Source organism: Bos indicus, chromosome X (assembly GCF_029378745.1).
Source record: "Bos indicus isolate NIAB-ARS_2022 breed Sahiwal x Tharparkar chromosome X, NIAB-ARS_B.indTharparkar_mat_pri_1.0, whole genome shotgun sequence".
NCBI classification, from domain to species: Eukaryota; Metazoa; Chordata; class Mammalia; order Artiodactyla; family Bovidae; genus Bos; species Bos indicus.
Genome location: NC_091789.1, coordinates 128,781,218 through 128,800,191, shown reverse-complemented (window position 1 = coordinate 128,800,191; position 18,974 = coordinate 128,781,218). Strand labels below are relative to the sequence as shown.

General features: G+C 41.1%; 1 protein-coding gene and 1 long non-coding RNA gene across 4 annotated transcripts in view; one reads left to right on the top strand and one right to left on the bottom strand.

The window, feature by feature from the left end:
* LOC109555419 (uncharacterized) overlaps positions 1-16,232 on the top strand; it is a 30,047-nt gene extending 13,815 nt beyond the window's left edge. Inside the window, exons 3-4 of the long non-coding RNA XR_011565234.1 lie at positions 15,440-15,608; positions 16,026-16,232. This is a non-coding gene — a long non-coding RNA (uncharacterized lncRNA). The remainder of the gene's footprint in view (positions 1-15,439; positions 15,609-16,025) is intronic.
* Positions 1-18,974, bottom strand: part of PCYT1B (phosphate cytidylyltransferase 1B, choline) — a 148,154-nt gene that overhangs the window by 5,051 nt on the left and 124,129 nt on the right. The window lies entirely within an intron of this gene.

Below are 18,974 nucleotides of genomic sequence, written 5' to 3'. Positions count from 1 at the left end.
CCAGGGAATCTTCCCGACCCAGGGATTGAACCCAGTCTCCTGCATTAGCAGGTGGTCTTCTGCATTTCAGGCAGATTCTTTACCGACTGAGCCACCAGGGAAGCCGGGTATATGGTCTGGCTCCATTTTGAAAGTGGAGCCAACAGGACTCGTGACAGATGGGATGAGGGGTGTGAGAGGAAGCAGAATCAAGTGACTAGTTTCTGGCCCGTGAAACAAGAAAGCTGATGCCACTGGCTGGTGTAGGAAACCATGGGGCTGGAGGAGGCTGGGGAGTTAAGATGGCTTTCCCAGTGTAGGAAACCATGGGGCTGGAGGAGGCTGGGCAGTTAAGATGGCTTTCCCAGTTTGGGACCTCTGGTGACTGCCGCCTAGTGTCTTCAGAGCCAAGCTCTTCGGCAACACTGTCCACTAGCCTCTGGGGAACCTAGTCCTGGCACCGAGCCCCTGCCCATCTGCCCTCCTGCCTCAGCCCTCGAGCACTCTGTTCCCCATGCCCGAGCGTCCTCCCCAGGCTGCCTGGGCTCTGTGCTCTAGTTTGTCATCACTGCTCCTTGTAGAGCCTCAGCCCCCCGCTGCTTGCTCCAAGCCTCTGCTCTAAACTGGCCCTGACAGCCAATTCTCCTGTTAGCCCTCTTAGACTTTGCTTATTATCGTTTGAGCTTTTAATTTTACACACTACTACTGAGACCCTGGGAACTTGGTGCTGTTACAAGAAGGGGAAGAAAAGGGTAATTTGGTGGTCATATCCAAACTGGGGCTTCAGTGACATGGGGAAGAAGGGGTGGAAAGGGGCGTTGAGCCTGTGGGACTGGCTTTCCAAGCAGAGGGTGCTAAGAAGGCAGTGCTAAGCAGGCAGTGCTAAGCATAACTGCTTGGCTCGACTGGACCTCCCAGTGCCTATAGGGTACAGTAGTTGAAGCTAGAGCACCAGGAGGAGGATGGATTTCTCCGGAAGAGCCCCTGGAAGATTGTAATCAATAGAGGGGTATGGTAAGATTCATGATGTAGAAATACCTTTGGGTGTGGGAGCATAAAAGCAAAGAAAGAAACCATTAAAAAAAAGATTAGTGTTTGGCTATATAAAAATTAAAAACTTCTATATATCTATTTCTGCTTTATTGACTATGCCAAAGCCTTTGACTCTGTGGATGAAAACAAACTGTGGAAAATTCTGAAAGAGATGGGAATAACAGACCACCTGACCTGCCTCCTGAGAAATCTGTATGCAGGTCAGGAAGCAACAGCTAGAACTGGACATCGAACAACAGACTGGTTCCAAATAGGAAAAGGAGTACGTCAAGTTATTATTATCACCCTGCTTATTTAACTTATATGCAGAATACATCATGAGCAATGCTGGGCTGGAGGAAGCACAAGCTGGAATCAAGATTGCCAGGGGAAATATCAATAACCTCAGATATGCAGACGACACCACCCTTATGGCAAAAAGTGAAGAACTAAAGAGCCTCTTGATGAAAGTGAAAGAGGAGAGTGAAAGGTTGGCTTTAAAGCTCAACATTCAGAAAACGAAGATCATGGCATCCAGTCCCATCACTTCATGGCAAATAGATGAGGAAAAAGTGGAAATAGTGGCTGACTTTATTTTTCTGGGCTCCAAAATCACTGCAAATGGTGATTGCAGCCATGAAATTAAAAGATGCTTACTCCTTGGAAGGAAAGTTATGACCAACCTAGACAGCATATTAAAAAGCAGAGACATTACTTTGTCAACAAAGGTCCATCTCATCAAGGCTATGGTTTTTTCCAGTGGTCATGTATGGATGTAAGAGTTAGACTGTAAAGAAAGCTGAGCACCGAAGAATTGATGCTTTTGAACTGTGGTGTTGGAGAAGACTCTTGAGAGTCCCTCGGACAGCAAGGAGATCCAACCAGTCCATCCTAAAGGAAATCAGTCCTGAATATTCATTGGAAGGACTGATGTTGAAGCTGAAACTCCAATGCTGTGGCCACCTGATGTGAAGAACTGACTCATTGGAAAAGACCCTGATGCTGGGAAAGATTGAAGGTAGAAGGAAAAGGGGACGACAGAGGATGAGATGGTTGGATGACATTACTGACTCAATGGACATGAGTTTGGGTAAACTCCGGGAGTTGGTGATGGACATGGAGGCCTGGTGTACTGCAGTCCATGGGGTCTCAAAGAGTCGGACACGATTGAGTGACTGAACTGAACTGAACTGATACCTCAAAAAAAAAAAAAAACCACTATCATTATGAAATAAGGTAAAAGGCTAAAAGGCAAATGAAGAAAAGGGAAAAATTTTTGCAATATTTAAATACAAACTAAGCAGCTTAGTATATAACAGAGTTTACAAATCCAAAAGAAAATAATGAGCATTTGGCACATATAGGTAATTCACAAAAGACTTATAAATGAACTATAAAAAATGTTTGGCATTACTAATAAACAAACGCAAAGTGACTGATGTGAGAAAACTTTTTTTCTATACTGGATTGCTAAAAACATTTTTCACCTTCCCAACCTTTTAAAACTTTTTCCAGTTTTGAAATATAATTGACATACAGCACTATATACATTTGAGGTGTACAACATAATAATTTCACTTAAATTGTGAAGTGATTGCTACAGTAAGCTTAGTTAACATCCATCATCTCATGGATACAAATTTTTTTCCCATGTGATGAACTCTTAGGATGTCCTCTCAAAACCTGCATATACAGCACACAGCACTGTTAACCATAGTGATCATTATACATTACATCCCCAGTACTTCCTTACCTCGTAATTGGAACTTTGTACCTTTTGACCCCTTTTCTGCAATTTCCCCTCCCCATACTCCCTACCTCTGGTAAACACAAATCAGTCAATGAGATCATACAGTATTCGTCATTCTCTGACTTATTTCACTTGGCATAATGCCCTCAGGGTCCATCCATGTTATCACAAATGGCAGGATTTCTTTTCTATAGATGAGTAATAATCCATTATACTACATACAGACACACACCACAACTTCATCCATCCATCCATCAATGGACACTGAGGCTGTTTCCATGTCTTGGCTATTGTAAATATTGCTGCTATGAACCTGAGTTTTCATTTCCTTCAGATAAAACAGCTGACTCTTGAACAATATGAGGGGTTAGGGGTGCTGAACCTCTGTGAAGTAAAAAAAAAAAAAATCCACGTATAACATTATAGTTGGCCCTCTGTATTTGTGGTTCTACATTTGTGGATTCAACCAACTGTGGATCATGTAGTACTTTAGCATTTAATACTGAAAAAGAAATCCAAGTGTAAGTGGACCCCAACTGTATTCCCACAAGTGGAATTTCTGGATCATATTTTGAATTTTTTGAGAAACCTTCATAATGTTTCCATAGTGGCTGTACCAGTTGACAGTCCCACCAACAGTGCACAAGGGATCCCTTTTCTATACATACTTCAGAGCATTTGTTACCTTTTGTCTTTTTAATGCCAACCACTAGCATTACCTCGGAGAAGGCAATGGCACCCCACTCCAGTCCTCTTGCCTGGAGAATCCCATGGACGGAGGAGCCCGGTAGGCTGCAGTCCATGGGGTCACTGAGGGTCAGACGACTGAGTGACTTCACTTTCACTTTTCACTTTCATGCATTGGAGAAGGAAATGGCAACCCACTCCAGTGTTCTTGCCTGGAGAATCCCAGGGATGGTGGAGCCTGATGGGCTGCCGTCTATGGGGTCACACAGAGTCAGACACGACTGAAGCGACTTAGCAGCAGCAGCAGCATCACCGACTCAATGGACATGAGTTTGCAAACTCTGGGAGATGTTGAAGGACAAGGAAGCCTGGTGTGCTGCAGTCCAGGGGGTTGCAAAGAGTCGGACACAACTTAGGAACTGAACAACAACTCTAACAGGCATGAGGTAATATCTCATTGTGGTTTCAATTTGCATTTCCCTATTGATTTATTTAGTGATGTTGAACATGTTTTCATGTACTTGTTCACGGTTTGTATATCTTTTTTTGGAAAAATGTCTATTCGGGTCCTTTGCCCATTTTTAAACTGGATTACTTGGTTTTTTGCTACTCAGTTGTATGAGTTCTTTATATATTTTAGATGTTAACACCTTATTGGATATATGGTTTGCAAACTTTTTTCCCTTTCTGTAGGCTGTCTTTTAAATTTGTAGACAGTTTCTTTGGCCATGCAGAAGCTTTTTAGTTTGATGTAGTCTCATTTATTTTGTTGCTTGTGCTTTAGGTGTCCAACCAAAAAATCATTGCTAAGACTCATGTCAAGGAGTTTTTCTCTGATATTTTCTACAGGGAATTTTATGGATTATGATCTTACATTAAAATCTTTATAATCTATTTCAAGTTAATTCTTGTGGAGCTGTAAGATAGAAGTCTACTTTCATTCTTTTACCTGTGACTATCCAATTTTCTAGCACTGTTTATTGAAGATAATTGTCTTTTCCCTATTGTATTTTTGGCTCCCTTGCATGGGTTTACTTCTGGGCTCTCAATTCTGTTTTATTGGCCTATGTGTCTGTTTCTATGCCGCTACCATACTATTTTGATTAATATAGCTTTACAGTACAGCTTGAAAGCAAGAAGTATGATGCCTTCCCAGTTTTTCTTTCTCAAGATTGCTTTGGCTGGGTGGTGTCTTTTGTGGTTTCATATACATTTTAGGACTTTTTTTTATATTTCTGTGAAAAAAATGCCATTGGAATCTTGATAGGAATTGCATTGAATCTATAGATGGCTTTGGGTAGTACAGACATGTTAACAGTTCTTTCAATCTATTAACGTGAGTTATCTTTCCATTTATTGGTGTCTTCTTGGATTTCTTTCATCAGTGTCTTGTTGTTTTCAGTGCACAGATATTTTACCTCCTCCCCAAGTGAGGCTATAGGTTGGGCTCCACAGTTTGCTGGGTTTTCTGGTCAGGATTACTAGATGCTCAGGACTGGTAGTACACTCAGCAGTTGGTGGGGCTATGAATTAGCTTCTCTTTCTTGGCAGGGCAGCAGAATAGGCCCCAGGGCTTGTACAGTTTGTTTTTGGAGACCTGAGTAAGGCAAGACTGTGTACTAAATTCCCTGGCCAGACAGGGCCACCAATTTTGCTTTCTGCTCAAGTGCTGTTGGATGGGCTAGGCAGCTTCCTGTGTGCTTCAGTTCCGTGGTCGGGTGGGCTGCACACTGTATTCAGCAATGAGTGGGGCTGTGAATTAGCTTCCCTTCAAATGGCACCCCACTCCAGCACTCTTGCCTGGAAAATCCCATGGACGGAGGAGCCTGATAGGCTACAGTCCACGGGGTCGCAAAGAGTCGGACACGACTGAGCGACTTAACTTTCACTTTCCCAGGCATGGCGGGAGAATCAACCTGAAGGCTGGAGAGGCGCTTTGTTTTTGTGGCCCTTATTCAAGCTGATCTGCACCCTCAGTTCCCTGGCTCAGCAGTGCCTCTGGCTCTGCTGTGCAGTCCGTCAGCTGTCTGCTGGGCTCTGCTCAAGCATTGCTGGACCAGGCAGCTTCCCAGGTGTTCTGGCCAGGCTTTCTCGTTGGGTGGGGCTGGGAGCTTCACCCAGCAATGACTGGGGGCTATAACTCAGCTCCTCATCATGAGTGGGGACAGAGGCTTCAGGGCCCAAAGTTTTGGTTTGAGGACCCACATAGGACTGACTTGGGCCCCACTGAGTTCCCAGGTCAGGCCACACCAACGACTTGCCCCTGCAGATGAAGCATGGTGGCTGGCTGGGGCTACTGCTTGGGCTCTGCAAGTAGGAACCTGGTCTGCCAAGATCACAGCGCTGGCCTCTCCCCACATCTCTATCATGATGAGATTCTCAGTAATCAAGCCCTTTAGATTCTTCTGCAATCCTCCTGGGGTAAGACCAGAGTGGGTCTCGTGAGAAAGACCTCAGGCACAACAATTCCCCTTATTTTCCCTTTTTAAGTTCTAGCCCATAAACTTTTTAGGAGCTCAGATATCCTCCAGCAGACACAACAGAGATGCCTTGCTAATCACGGAGATTCTTTGCAGATTTAAAATTCCATAATGCTACAAATATACCAAGTATTCACCTTCCATTAAAGGCACCGATAATTCTGTCAAATGACATCCAAACCCCTCAAAATCAGACAGAAAAAAATGCTGTAGTACAACAGCATTAACTTAGATTAAGCCCATTTATGAGACAAAATCAAATGCCAAAAGGACAGGGTGGCCTATTATTAAGAGTGACATAAAAAAAAAAAAATCCTTGAAATTCGAGCAGGCACTTTAAAATATGTGTTTTTATTACTGTAATCTTTAGGTATATTTTTAGAGGCAGCCATTAGCCCTCCTGCTGTTAATGGATTGTCAGCATTTCCATTAGAAGCCCACTTTCAAAGAATCTACACCTTGTCACTATAGTTTGACTCTAGCTCCTAACTGAATATTCTGCCTAAGGGGATGAAATGATTTGAATCCTTAATGATAAACTGTGGAGTCACACTTCATACAAGGCAATATCCATGCAAAGCAAGTCTGGATCTTGATTTGCAAACTCTCTGATCTGTTGTTTCTGGTGCATTTTGAAGGGTGGTTCCCCTGCAAAGGAGCTGAATTGAATCTGGTCAGGAGACAGTTTGTAAGAAGCTTCCTGGGAAGAAAAGCACTTAGAACTATAACAAACAATGAAGACCATGGCATAGCATTTTCAAAGAGAAATGGTATTTATATTCAGTTTTTTGCTGTATTAAGAGGTTTTCATTTATAAAGTTTTCTCCCAAGAAAATAATCCCATTTCTAGTCCTGTCCACATGACGGTAATTTTCTGTTTCCTCTCCTACAATGTTTTCCCTTTTAAGAAGTTCTTAATATCTGGTGAGGCAGTAAATGACTTGACAAGTGCCTTTATAGGTTTCAGGGTTTCAGATATATTCTAGCAAATCCACCAAAAAGGAAATAAAAATATTCTAGCTACATATGGTTTGGACCTCTGGTAATCAAGATGGAACTCAAGAAGAGTTCGAATCCTGAGTTCCAATCAACAAACAACAACTCGCCCTGAAACAGTGCCTGGCACATCCCTGGTGCCAGGCACTGTTAAAACGGACTTTAAAGTATGTGACAATTTAATCCTCCCACCAACCCAAGGAAGTGGCTGAGAGGTAAGTGAATTTGCCCACAGCTCTCCGGCTATGAATTGAAGCCCTGCTCGTGACTAGCTCTCCGTAACTTTCATGCTTAGAAGCTTTTCCTGTTTACTTGTGTTTTACTTGAGTATTTGTTGGCAGACAAAGGTTTCAAACTGTCTAAAAGACGAGTGGGAAATTTAATTCAGATCCACAAACTGACTTTTATATTTCTCAAAATCAAACGTCTTAATACTTAGCAATGCATAAGAATGGCTATTATAAGAAACAGAAAACAACAAGCGCTGAAGAAGATGTGGAGAAATCAGAACCCTTGTACATTGTGGATGGAATGTAAAATGGTGCAGACACTGTGGAAAACAGTATGGCAGTTCCTCAAAACAATTAAAAGAATCTTCATATGCTTCAGCAATTCTGCTCCTGGGTGTGCACGCAAAAGACTTGAAAGTAGAGACTGAAACAGATATTTGTATAGCTAATGTTCACAGCCATAAAGCAGAAACAATTTAAATCTCCATTGATGGATAAATGGATAAACAAAATGAGGTGTGTATAAATAAATGTATATGTCCGTATATATGTGTATGCACATACTTATGATGGATTTTTTTTTTAGCTATTATGGGGTAAAGTATGGCTCTGATGGTGTTGAAAAGAAACATTTTGTCTGTTACAAAATATTATGGAAGGTTTTCCTGGCATGGAGGATTGGAAGGCTGACCAATGATGCGTTGCTTCAGCAAACATTTACTGACAGCACACTATGTATGGTTTGAGGATTAAGCTGTTTTGTTATGAGACTATGATACAGTTTGGGATGTATTTCACTCTCAAAATCATTGCAATTTGGGTTACTCTATGGTAGGAAAATTTTCTCAGTTGCCATCATAACATGGGGTTCAATTTAATCCAAATTATTGCTGTTTAGTATTTATGATGAAAAGGTTTGTTTTACGAAAGAAGTGAACTTAAATCTACTTTGTTGAGCTAAATATATTTTGAGAGAGCTAATATCGCCAACCATCAGCATCCCAATCTATAAATTCCAAGAAATTTGGGGATGTGAGATATTAATTTTAGGCCAAGTATTTTCCTTAGATCTTTCAAAGAATACAGAGTTGACTTGCCTTGGAAATCAGGGAAGTTGAAATTCTTTTTGCACTCTGATGGAGCTTCCAACGGAGAAGGCAATGGCACCCCACTCCAGTACTCTTGCCTGGAAAATCCCATGGACGGAGGAGCCTGGTAGGCTGCAGTCCATGGGGTCGCAAAGAGTCGGATACGACTGAGCGACTTCACTTTCACGCATTGGAGAAGGAAATGGCAACCCACTCCAGTGTTCTTGCCTGGAGAATCCCAGGGACGGAGGAGCCTTGTGGGCTGCAGTCCATGGGGTCGCAAAGAGTCGGATACGACTGAGCGACTTCACTTTCACGCATTGGAGAAGGAAATGGCAACCCACTCCAGTGTTCTTGCCTGGAGAAACCCAGGGACGGGGGAGCCTGATGGCTTGCCATCTGTGGGGTCGCACAGAGTGGGACACGGCTAAAGTGACTTAGCAGCAGCAGCAGCAGGAGCTTCCAAATGTTTATAACTTTGCTACTCTTATATTCCAAAAGGTACAGTAAAATGAGTTGAATGCTATCCTGTATTTCTAAAATCTTTCCACTACAAAGTTTTCCACAGTAGTGTGGTTTCATCTGTTACTTAAAAAATGTTAAGGATTTGATTGGGCTTCATTTCTTATACAGGCTATTAAATCAAATATGGTAGGGTGTATTGGTTATCTGCAGTGTGTACAGATGTTTCTAGTTCCTGATTTTGAAGCTGGCAGCTCCTAGTTATGATTTTAACTTTCATTTCTGATTCTGCAAAGTATGTTACATCACAGGAAAAGAAATGCAAATCAAAACCACAATGAGATATCATGCCAAAGTGGTAAGAATGGCCACCATCAAAAAATGTACAAAGAGTACTGTTGGTAAGAATGTACTTACCATGGAGGTTCCTGAAAAACTACAGATAAAGTGTTGTTAAGAAAATAAACTATTAGTTAATTTATTGGAGGGTACAACTGAATTGGAGATTGGAGGTGAAATAAAAAGTACTGGAAACCAACTTGCCTATATCTGGTCCCTTTACCTCTCCTTAGCTCTTAGAACAGTATAGGTCCTGATAAGGAAGTCTCCCTAGCTCTCCTTCAGTTCAGTTCAGTTGCTCAGTCATGTCCGACTCTCTGTGAATCCATGGACTACAGCATGCCAGGCTTCCCTGTCCATCACCAACTCATGTCCATTGAGTTGGTGATGCCATCCAGCCATCTCATCCTCTGTCATCTCCTCCTCCTCTTGTCTTCAATTTTTCCCAACATCAAGGTCTTTTCCAAGGAGTCAGTTCTTTGCATCAGGTGGCCAAAGTATTAGAGTTTCAGCTTCAGCATCAGTCCTTCCAATGAATATTCAGGGCTGATCTCCTTTAGGATGGACTGGTTTGATCTCCTTGTAGTCCAAGGGATTCTTAGGAGTCTTCTCCAACACCACAGTTCAAAAGCATCAATTCTTCAGCACTCAGCTTTCTTTATGGTCCAACTCTCACATCCACACATGACCACTGGAAAAACCATAGCTTCGACTAGACAGACTTTTGGCGGCAAAGTAATGTCTCTGCTTTTTAATATGCTGTCTAGGTTGGTCATAGCTTTTCTGCCAAGGAGCAAGTGTCTTTTAATTTCATGGCTGCAGTTACCATCTGCAGTGATTTTGGAGGCCAAGAAAATAAAGTCTGTCACTGTTTCCATTGTTTCCCCATCTATTTGCCATGAAGTGATGGGACTGGATGCCATGATCTTCGTTTTTTGAATGTTGAGTTTTAAGCCAGCTTTTTCACTCTCCTCTTTCACTTTCACCAAGAGGCTCTTTAGTTCCTCTTCGCTTTCTGCCATAAGGGTGGTATCACGTGCATATCTTAGGTTATTGATATTTCTCCCAGCAATCTTGATTCCAGCTTGTGCTTCATCCAGCCCAGCATTTTGCATGATGTGCTCTGCATATAAGTTAAATAAGCAAGGTGATAATATACAGCCTTGACATACTCCTTTCCCAATTTGGAACCAGTCCATTGTTCCATGTCTGGTTTCAACTGTTGCTTCTTGACCTGCATACAGATTTCTAAGGAGGCAGGTCAGGTGATCTGGTATTCCCATCTCTTGAAGAATTTTCCATACTTTGCTGTGATCCACACAGTCAAAGGCTTTGGCGTAGTCAATAAAGCAGAGGTATATGTTTTTCTGGAACTCTCTTGCTTTTTTGATGATCCAGCAGATGTTGGCAATTTTATCTCTGGTTCCTCTGCCTTTTCTAAATCCAGCTTGAACATCTGCAAGTTACCAGTTTATGTATTGTTGAAACCTCACTTGGAGAATTTTGAACATTACTTTGCTAGCATGTTAGATGAGTGCAATTGTGCAGTAGTTTGAGCATTCTTTGGCATTGCCTTTATTTGGGATTGGAATGAAAACTGACCTTTTCCAGGCCTGTGGCCATTGCTGAGGTTTCCAAATTTGCTGACATATTGAGTGCAGCACTTTCACAGCATCATCTTTTAGGACTTGAAATAGCTCAGCTGGAATTGCATCACCTCCACTAGCTTTGTTCATAGTGATGCTTCCTAAGGCTCACTTGACTTCAGACTCCAGGATATCTCGCTCTAGGTGAGTGATCACACCATCGTGGTTATCTGGGTCCTGAAGATCTTTTTTTTTTTTTTAAGATCTTTTTTGTATAGTTCTTCTGTGTATTCTTGCCACCTATTCGTAATACCTTCTGCTTCTGTTAGGTCCATACCATTTCCATCCTTTATTGAGCCTATCTTTGCATGAAATGTTCCCTTGTATCTCTAATTTTCTTGAAGAGATCTCTAGTCTTTCCCATTCTATTGTTTTCCTCTGTTTCTTTGCACTGATGACTTAGGAAGGCTTTCTTATCTCTCCTTGCTATTCTTTGGAACTCTGCATTCAGATGGGTATATAGTTCCTTTTCTCCTTTACCTTTCACTTCTCTTCTTTTCTCAGCTATTTGTAAGGCCTCCTCAGACAACCATTCTGCCTTTTTGCATTTCTTTTTCTTGGGGATGGTCTTGATCACTGCCTCCTGTACAATGTCATGAACCTCTGTCCATAGTTCTTCAGGCAATCTGTCTATCAGATCTTATCCCTTGAGTCTGTCACTTCTACAGTATAATCGTAAGGGATTTGATTTAGGTCATACCTGAATGGTCTAGTGGTTTTCCCTACTTTCTTCAGTGTAAGTCTGAATTTGGCAATAAGGAGTTCATGATTTGAGCCACAGTCAGCTCCTGGTCTTGTTTTTGCTGACTGTATAGAGCTTCTCCATCTTCGGCCGCAAAGAATATAATCAATCTGATTTCAGTGTTGACCATTTGGTGATGTCCATGTATAGAGTCATCTTTTGTCTTGCTGGAAGAGAGTGTTTTCTATGACCAGTGTGTTCTCTTGGCAAAACTCTGTTAGCCTTTGTCCTGCTTCATTTTGTATTCTAAGGCCAAACTTGTCTGCTACTCCAGACAGCTCTTAGTTTCTTACTTTTGCATTCCAGTCCCCTATGATAAAAAGGTTATCTTTTTTTGGTGTTAGTTCTAGACAGTATTGTAGGTCTTCATAGAACTGTTCAACTTCTTCGGCATTAGTGGTCGGGGCATAGACCTGGGTTATGTGATATTGAATGGGTTGCCTTGGGAACAGAGATCATTCTGTCATTTTTGAGGTTGCATCCAAGTACTGCATTTGGACTCTTTGTTGATGATGAGGGCTACTCCATTTCTTCTAAGGGATTCTTCCCACAGTAGTAGATATAATGGTCATTTGAATTAAATTCACCCATTCTCATCCATTTTAGTTCACTGATTCCTAAAATGTCTACGTTCGCTCTTGCCATCTCCTATTTGACCACTTCCAATTTGCTTTGATTCATGGACCTAACATTCCAAAAGGTTCCTATGCAATATTGCTCTTTACAGCATAGGATTTTACTTCCGTCACCAGTCACATCCTCAACTGGGTATTATTTTTGCTTTGGCTCTGTCTCTTCATTCTTTCTGGAGTTGTTTCTCCACTGATCTCCAGTAGCATATTAGGCACCTACCGACCTGGGGAGTTCATCTTTCAGTGTCATATCTTTTTGCCTTTTCATACTGTTAATGGTGTTCTCAAGGCAAGCATACTGAAGTGGTTTGCCATTCCCTTCTCCAGTGGACCAGGTTTTGTCAGAACTCGCCACCATGACCTGTCCATCTTGGGTGGCCCTACATGTCATGGCTCATAGTTTCATTGAGTTAGACAAGGCTGTGACCCATGTGATCTGTTTGGTTAGTTTTCTGTGATTGTGCTTTTCATTCTATCTGCCCTCTGATGAATAAGGATAAGAGGCTTATGGAAGCTTCCTGATGGGAGAGACTGACTGGGGGGGAAACTGGGTCTTGTTCTTATGGGCCAGGCCATGCTCAATAAATCTTTAATCCAGTTTTCTGTGTTTGGCTGCTGTTCCCTCCCAGTTGTTTGGCTTGAGGCCAAACTGTTGACTCATACCGCCACCAGAGATTCCTGGACACTCACAGGCAACTCTGACTCAGTCTCCCACTGGACTACAATGTCAAATTCCAGGAGGTTCTAAGTCCCTTTGATGGATCCCCAGGTTGGGAAATCTGTTGTGGGTCATCTGTTTGGCGGCTCTATGGTGGGGCTAAGGGCGACTGCCTCCAAGAGGGATTCAGCCACATGCTGGGTAACCCAGGTCTGCTGTAGTCAGAGACCCTGTCCCACAGCGGGCCACTACTGAACACTATTAAGTCTCTTTAGCTCTCCTTAGAACACTATAGGTCAGAGTAAGTAAGTCTCCTTAGCACTCCTTAGAACACTATAAGTCAGAGTAAGGAAGTCTCCTCAGCTCCCCATAGCTCTCTTTTGCTCTCTTAGCTCTCCTTAGAACACTATCAGTAAGTTTCCTTAGCTCACTATAGGTCAGAGTAAGAAAGTCTCCTTAGGTCTCCTAAGCTCTCCTTAGCAAATATAGGTCAGAGAAAGTAAGTCACCTTAGCTCTCCTTAGTTCAACTTAGAACACTATAGGTCAGATTATGTAAGTCTCCTTAGCTTGCCTTAGCACTCCTCAGCTCTCCTTAGAACACTATGCTGCTGCTGCTGCTGCTAAATCACTTCAGTCGTGTCCGACTCTGTGCGACCCCATAGACGGCAGCCACCAGGTTCCCCCATCCCTGGGATTCTCCAGGCAAGAGTATTGGAGTGGGGTGCCACCACCTTCTCCGTTAGAACACTATAGGTCAGAGTAAATAAGTTTCCTTAGCTCTCCTTGGCTCTCCTCAGAATGCTATAGGTCTGAGTAACTAAGTCTCCTCAGCTCTCCATAGATGTCCTTTGAAAACTATAGGTCAGAGTAAGTAATTCTCCCTAGCTCTACATAGCTCTCCTTAGAAAACTATGGGTCAAAGTAAGTCTCCTTAGCTCTCCTTAGAACACTGTAAGTCAGAGCAAGGAAGTCTCCTTAGTTCCTCTTAGCTCCCCTTAGAACACTATAGTCAGAGTCAGTCAGTCTCCTTAGCTCTCCCTAGAACACTATAAGTCAGAGTATGTAAGTCTCCTTAGCTTGCCTTAGCACTATATAGCTCTCCTTAGCACTACATTGCTCTCCTTAGCTCTCCCTAGAACACTATAGGTCAGAGTAACTAAGTCTCCTTCACTCGCCTTAGCTCTCCATAGCTCTCCTTTGAACACGGTAAGTCAGAGTAAGTCTCCTTAGCTTTTCTTAGACCACTATACAACAGAGTAAGCAAGTCTCCTTAGCACTCCTTAGCTCTCTTAGAGCACTATAGTTCAGAGTAAGTAAGTCTCCTTAGCTCTCCCTTAGCTCGCTTTCCTTAGCTCTCCTCGAGGAATCAAACCCATGACCCCTGCATTGGAAAGCAAAGCCCTCACCACTATACCACCTAGGAACTCCAAAACACTTACCTTCTGCTTCCCTCCTTACTCTCCTAAATTACCCTCACTTTACAAGGTTTAGGTTGTGTCCTTGAAAAAGTAGAGATCAACCTGAGTTCCTATAGAACAGACAAGACTTATACACACAGAGCTTTAGAGGATGACTCATGAGCGCAAAGTATGCTGAGTATGCAGATAAACCAGCGGACGTGACTTTTCCTCCTAACCTTGCATACCACTTACCGTACTGTTTTACAGTTACCTCTTGATGGATGGGTCTATTTTTCCCACTAGCAGGTATACACTAAGCTCCTACCATAAGACCACTTTCATAAACTGTAAAAAATGGTTGCTGAATAAACGTTTAAAGGTAAAATGAAATGTGGGATCCTAAGAAACCTGTGATGTTACAGAATTTTAGGACATTTGTTCCTAGAATTTTTAAAGAACTTACTCAAATATTAACCAACATGTTAAAAATATATGACCCAAGTCTATTAATGACACCATGTCCTATAACCCCTGTTACAACTCCTGTTAATACTGTTATCTTAGTTTCTATGGTTATTTATACTTTCTTCCTTTCTTCCCTCCCTCCCTTCAAAGTACTATATTCAATATTGTGTGATAAACCATAATAAAAAGTTAACATTGTAAATAAGCTATATGTCCATAAAATTAGTTATAAAAAACCCTCTTGTTTCCTGCTATGTTGATGTTATTGCTATATTACACAGCCATACAGAGAAACACTTCTGAGTCAGTTCTAATGAGGTCGATGAACCTAAAGCCTATTATATAGAGTGAAGTAATTCAGAAAGAGAAACATAAATGTGACATATTAACAGATACATATGGAATCTAGAAAGATAGTACTTATGAACCTAGTTGCATGGCAGCAATGGAGATGCAGACATAGAGAACAGACTTATGCACACAGGACAGAAAGGAGAGGGTAGGATAAGTTGATAAATTTAGAGTATCACGGAAACATAAACATATGTAATGTTTATGTATGTGATATGTAATGTGAATATGTGATGTGACTGAGACTATGTTATATGACACATGAAGCTCAAACTGGTGCTCTTGACAACCTAGAGGGGTGGGAAGGAGGTTCTAGAGGGAGGGGGCATATGTTTACCTGTGGCTGAAACCAACATAATATTGTAAACAAATGAATGCCTACCTGGTTTTTCATTTTTAAAAAACTGCAAGTTGTTTCCTCAGAGCCTGAAAATTAGTTGTGAAAAATGTTAACTATTAAAGTATACACTAGATTAATGAGAAATTTCAAACTTGTTACAGAGACCATGGAATCCCAGATAATTTGATCTGAGCTGAAACCCAGGGAAAATGAAAAGGAACCGGACTCTTGGCTCCTCTGCTCTTGCAAGCTCTCTCTAGAAGTTGTCGAAGGCTCAAGTCGACCCTTGTAAGCCCTCCACCCTCTCTCAGCCTCAGCCAACAAGACAAGGTGGGCCTATGACCACAGCCTCTATAATTACTTAGAGGCTGCTAGGCTTTTAGCAAAGCATCTCTTCTAACTTCTCAGGTGTTGTTCTTTTAATTGTTTTACTTTTAGATAATCTTATGAACCACCTCCAGTGAGCAAAGAGGCAACAGGGACAACCCATCAATAAAATAATTCAGCCAAAATCAATTTTGTTAGAGACTTCTCATGTTGTACTAGGATATCTAGGCTAATAAAAATTAGGGAAATCAAATGGAATCATTCCGTTTGGTTCTAAAGGGAAAGCTACTTTAAAACTATCTCTTTCAGATATCCCATGCTCTCAGATTGGAAGCATTAGTATTGTTAAAATGACCAGACTCAAAACAATCTACAGATTTAATGTAATCCCTATCATATTACCCATGACATTTTTTATAGAATACTCTTAAAATTGATGTGGAACAACAAAAGACCTAGAATTCACAAAGCAGCCCTACAGAAAAAGAACAAAGCAGCATGCAGCACCCTCCCAGACTGCAAACGATACTACAAAGCTACAGTAATCAAAACAGAGTGATATTGGCACAAAAACAGACATATGGATCAATGGAAAGCTCAGAAATAAACCTGCATACATACAATCGATAGTGTATCCTTGCCTCCTTTGTTGAAAATCAGTGTGGAAAAGATAGTCTCTTTAGCAGTGTTGAAATGTTGGAAAACTGCATGCAAACCAATGAAGTTGGAACAAACACACCCTCTCACCATACACAAAAATAAACTCAAATGGGTTATAGACTTAAACATAAGGCATGACACCTTAGAACTCCTAGAAGAGATCATACCAATGTTTTCCTAGGTCAGTTTCCCAAAAATGCAACCTCTCACCATACACAAAAATAAACTCAAAATGGGTTATAGACTTAAACATAAGGCACGACACCTTAGAACCCCTAGAAGAGGTCATGAGCCAAATATTCTGACGGAAATCATACCAATGTTTTCCTAGGTCAGTTTCCCAAGGCAATAGAAATACACAAATGAGACCTAATCAAATTTATAAGCTTTTGCACAACACAGAAACTGTAAAATGAAAAGACAACCTACAGAATAAGAGAAAATAATTGCAAATGATGAGACCAACAAGGGCTTATTTTCCAAAATATGCAAATAGCTAATACAATCTTAGTAACAAAAAAAAATTCAATTCAAAAATGGGAAGACGACTTAAATAGACATTTCTCCATAAAGGACATACAGATGGTCAAGAGGCAATCACTAATTATTAGAGAAATGCAAATCAAAGCTACAATAAGGTAGCATTTCCCATCAGTCAGAATGGCCATCACTAAAAAGTCTACAAATAACAAACACTGAAGGTGTGGAGAAAAAGGAACCCTCTTACACTGTTGCTGGGAATTTAAGTTGGTGCAGCCACTGTGGAAAACAGTTTGGAGTTTCCTTAGAAAACTAACACTTACCATACATGGTCCAGCAATCCCACTCCTGGGCATATATCCAGACAAAACTATAATTCAAAAAGATAGATGCACCCCCGTGTTCCTAGCAGCACTATTCACAATCGCTAAGTCATGACAACAACCTAAATGTCCATCAAAATAAGAGTGGATAAAGAAGGCATGGTGTGTGTGTGTGTGTGTGTGTGTGTGTGTGTGTGTGTATACAATAAAATACTACTCAGCCATAAACAAAAATGAAATAACACCATTTTCAGCAACATGGATGGACTTAGCACTTATACTAAGTGAAGTCAGAAAGACAAATACCATATGATATACTTATATGTGGAATCTAAAATATGACACAAATGAAGCTATCCATGAAACAGAGTCACAGACAGAGAGAATAGATTGGTGATCTCCAAGGGAGGAGGGGGTTGGGGGAGGGATAGAGTGGGAGGTTGGGGTTAGCTGATGTAAGCTTTTAGGCATAAAATGGATAAACATGTTCTACTGTATATAGCACAGAGAACAATACCCCTTATCCTAAGATAAACCATAATGAAAAAGTATAAAAAATGTGTGTGTGTGTGTGTATATAACTGAATTACTTTGCTGTACTGCAGAAATCAACACAACACTGTAAATCAACTATACATCAATTTTTTAAAACAAAGTCTTCCATGGAACCCTCTTTATTAACTCTGCTGATAATACTGGTTATTTACTTCAGAAGTACACACACAATAGAAATACCAGTGGAATCTCCACATTGTTCTCCATAGTGGTTGTACTAGTTTGCATTCCCACCAACAGTGTAAGAGGGTTCCCTTTTCTCCGCACCCTCTCCAGCATGTATTGCTTGTAGACTTTTTGATAGCAGCCATTCTGACCACTGTGAGATGGTACCTCATCATGGTTTTGATTTGTATTTCTCTGATAATGAGTGATGTTGAGCATCTTTTCATGTGTTTGTTAGCCATCTGTATGTCTTCTTGGGATAAATGTCTGTTTAGTTCTTTGGCCCACTTTTTGATTGGGTCATTTATTTTTCTGGAATTGAGCTGCATGAGCTGCTTGTGTATTTTTGAGATTAATTGTCAGTTGCTTCGTTTGCTATTATTTTCTCCCATTCTGAAGCCTATCTTTTCATATTGCTTATAGTTTCCTTCATTGTGCAAAAGCTTTTAAGGTTAATTAGGTCCCATTTGTTTATTTTTGCTTTTATTTCCATTACTCTGGGAGGTGGGTCATAAAGGATCCTGCTGTGATTTATGTCAGAGAGTGTTTTGCCTATGTTTTCCTTTAGGAGTTTTATAGTTTCTGGTCTTACATTTAGATCTTTACTCCATTTTTTTAGATCTTAATTGAAAGAGACACATGTACCCCAGTGTTCATGACAGCACTATTTACAATAGCTAGGACATGGAAGCAACCTAGATGTCCATCGGCAGATGAATGGATAAGAAAGCTGTGGTACATATACACAATGGAATATTACTCAGCTATTAAAAAGAACACATTTGAATCAGTTCTAATGAGGTGGATGAAACTGGAGCCACCTCATTAGAGAGTGAAGTAAGTCAGAAAAAAACTACCAATACAGTATATTAATGCATATATATGGAATTTAGAAAGATGGTAACGATGACCCTATATGTGAGAAAGCAAAAAAGACACAGATATAAAGAACAGACTTTTGGACTCTGTCGGAGAAGGCAAGGGTGGGATGATTTGAGAGAATAGCATTGAAACATGTATATTACCATATATGAAATAAGTCACCAGTCCAAGTTCAATGCATGAAACAGGGCACTCAAAGCCAGTGCATTGGGACAACCCTGAGGGATGGATGGGGAGGGAGGTGGGAGGGGGGTTCAGGATGGGGGACACATGTACACCCATGGCTGATTCATGTCAATGTATG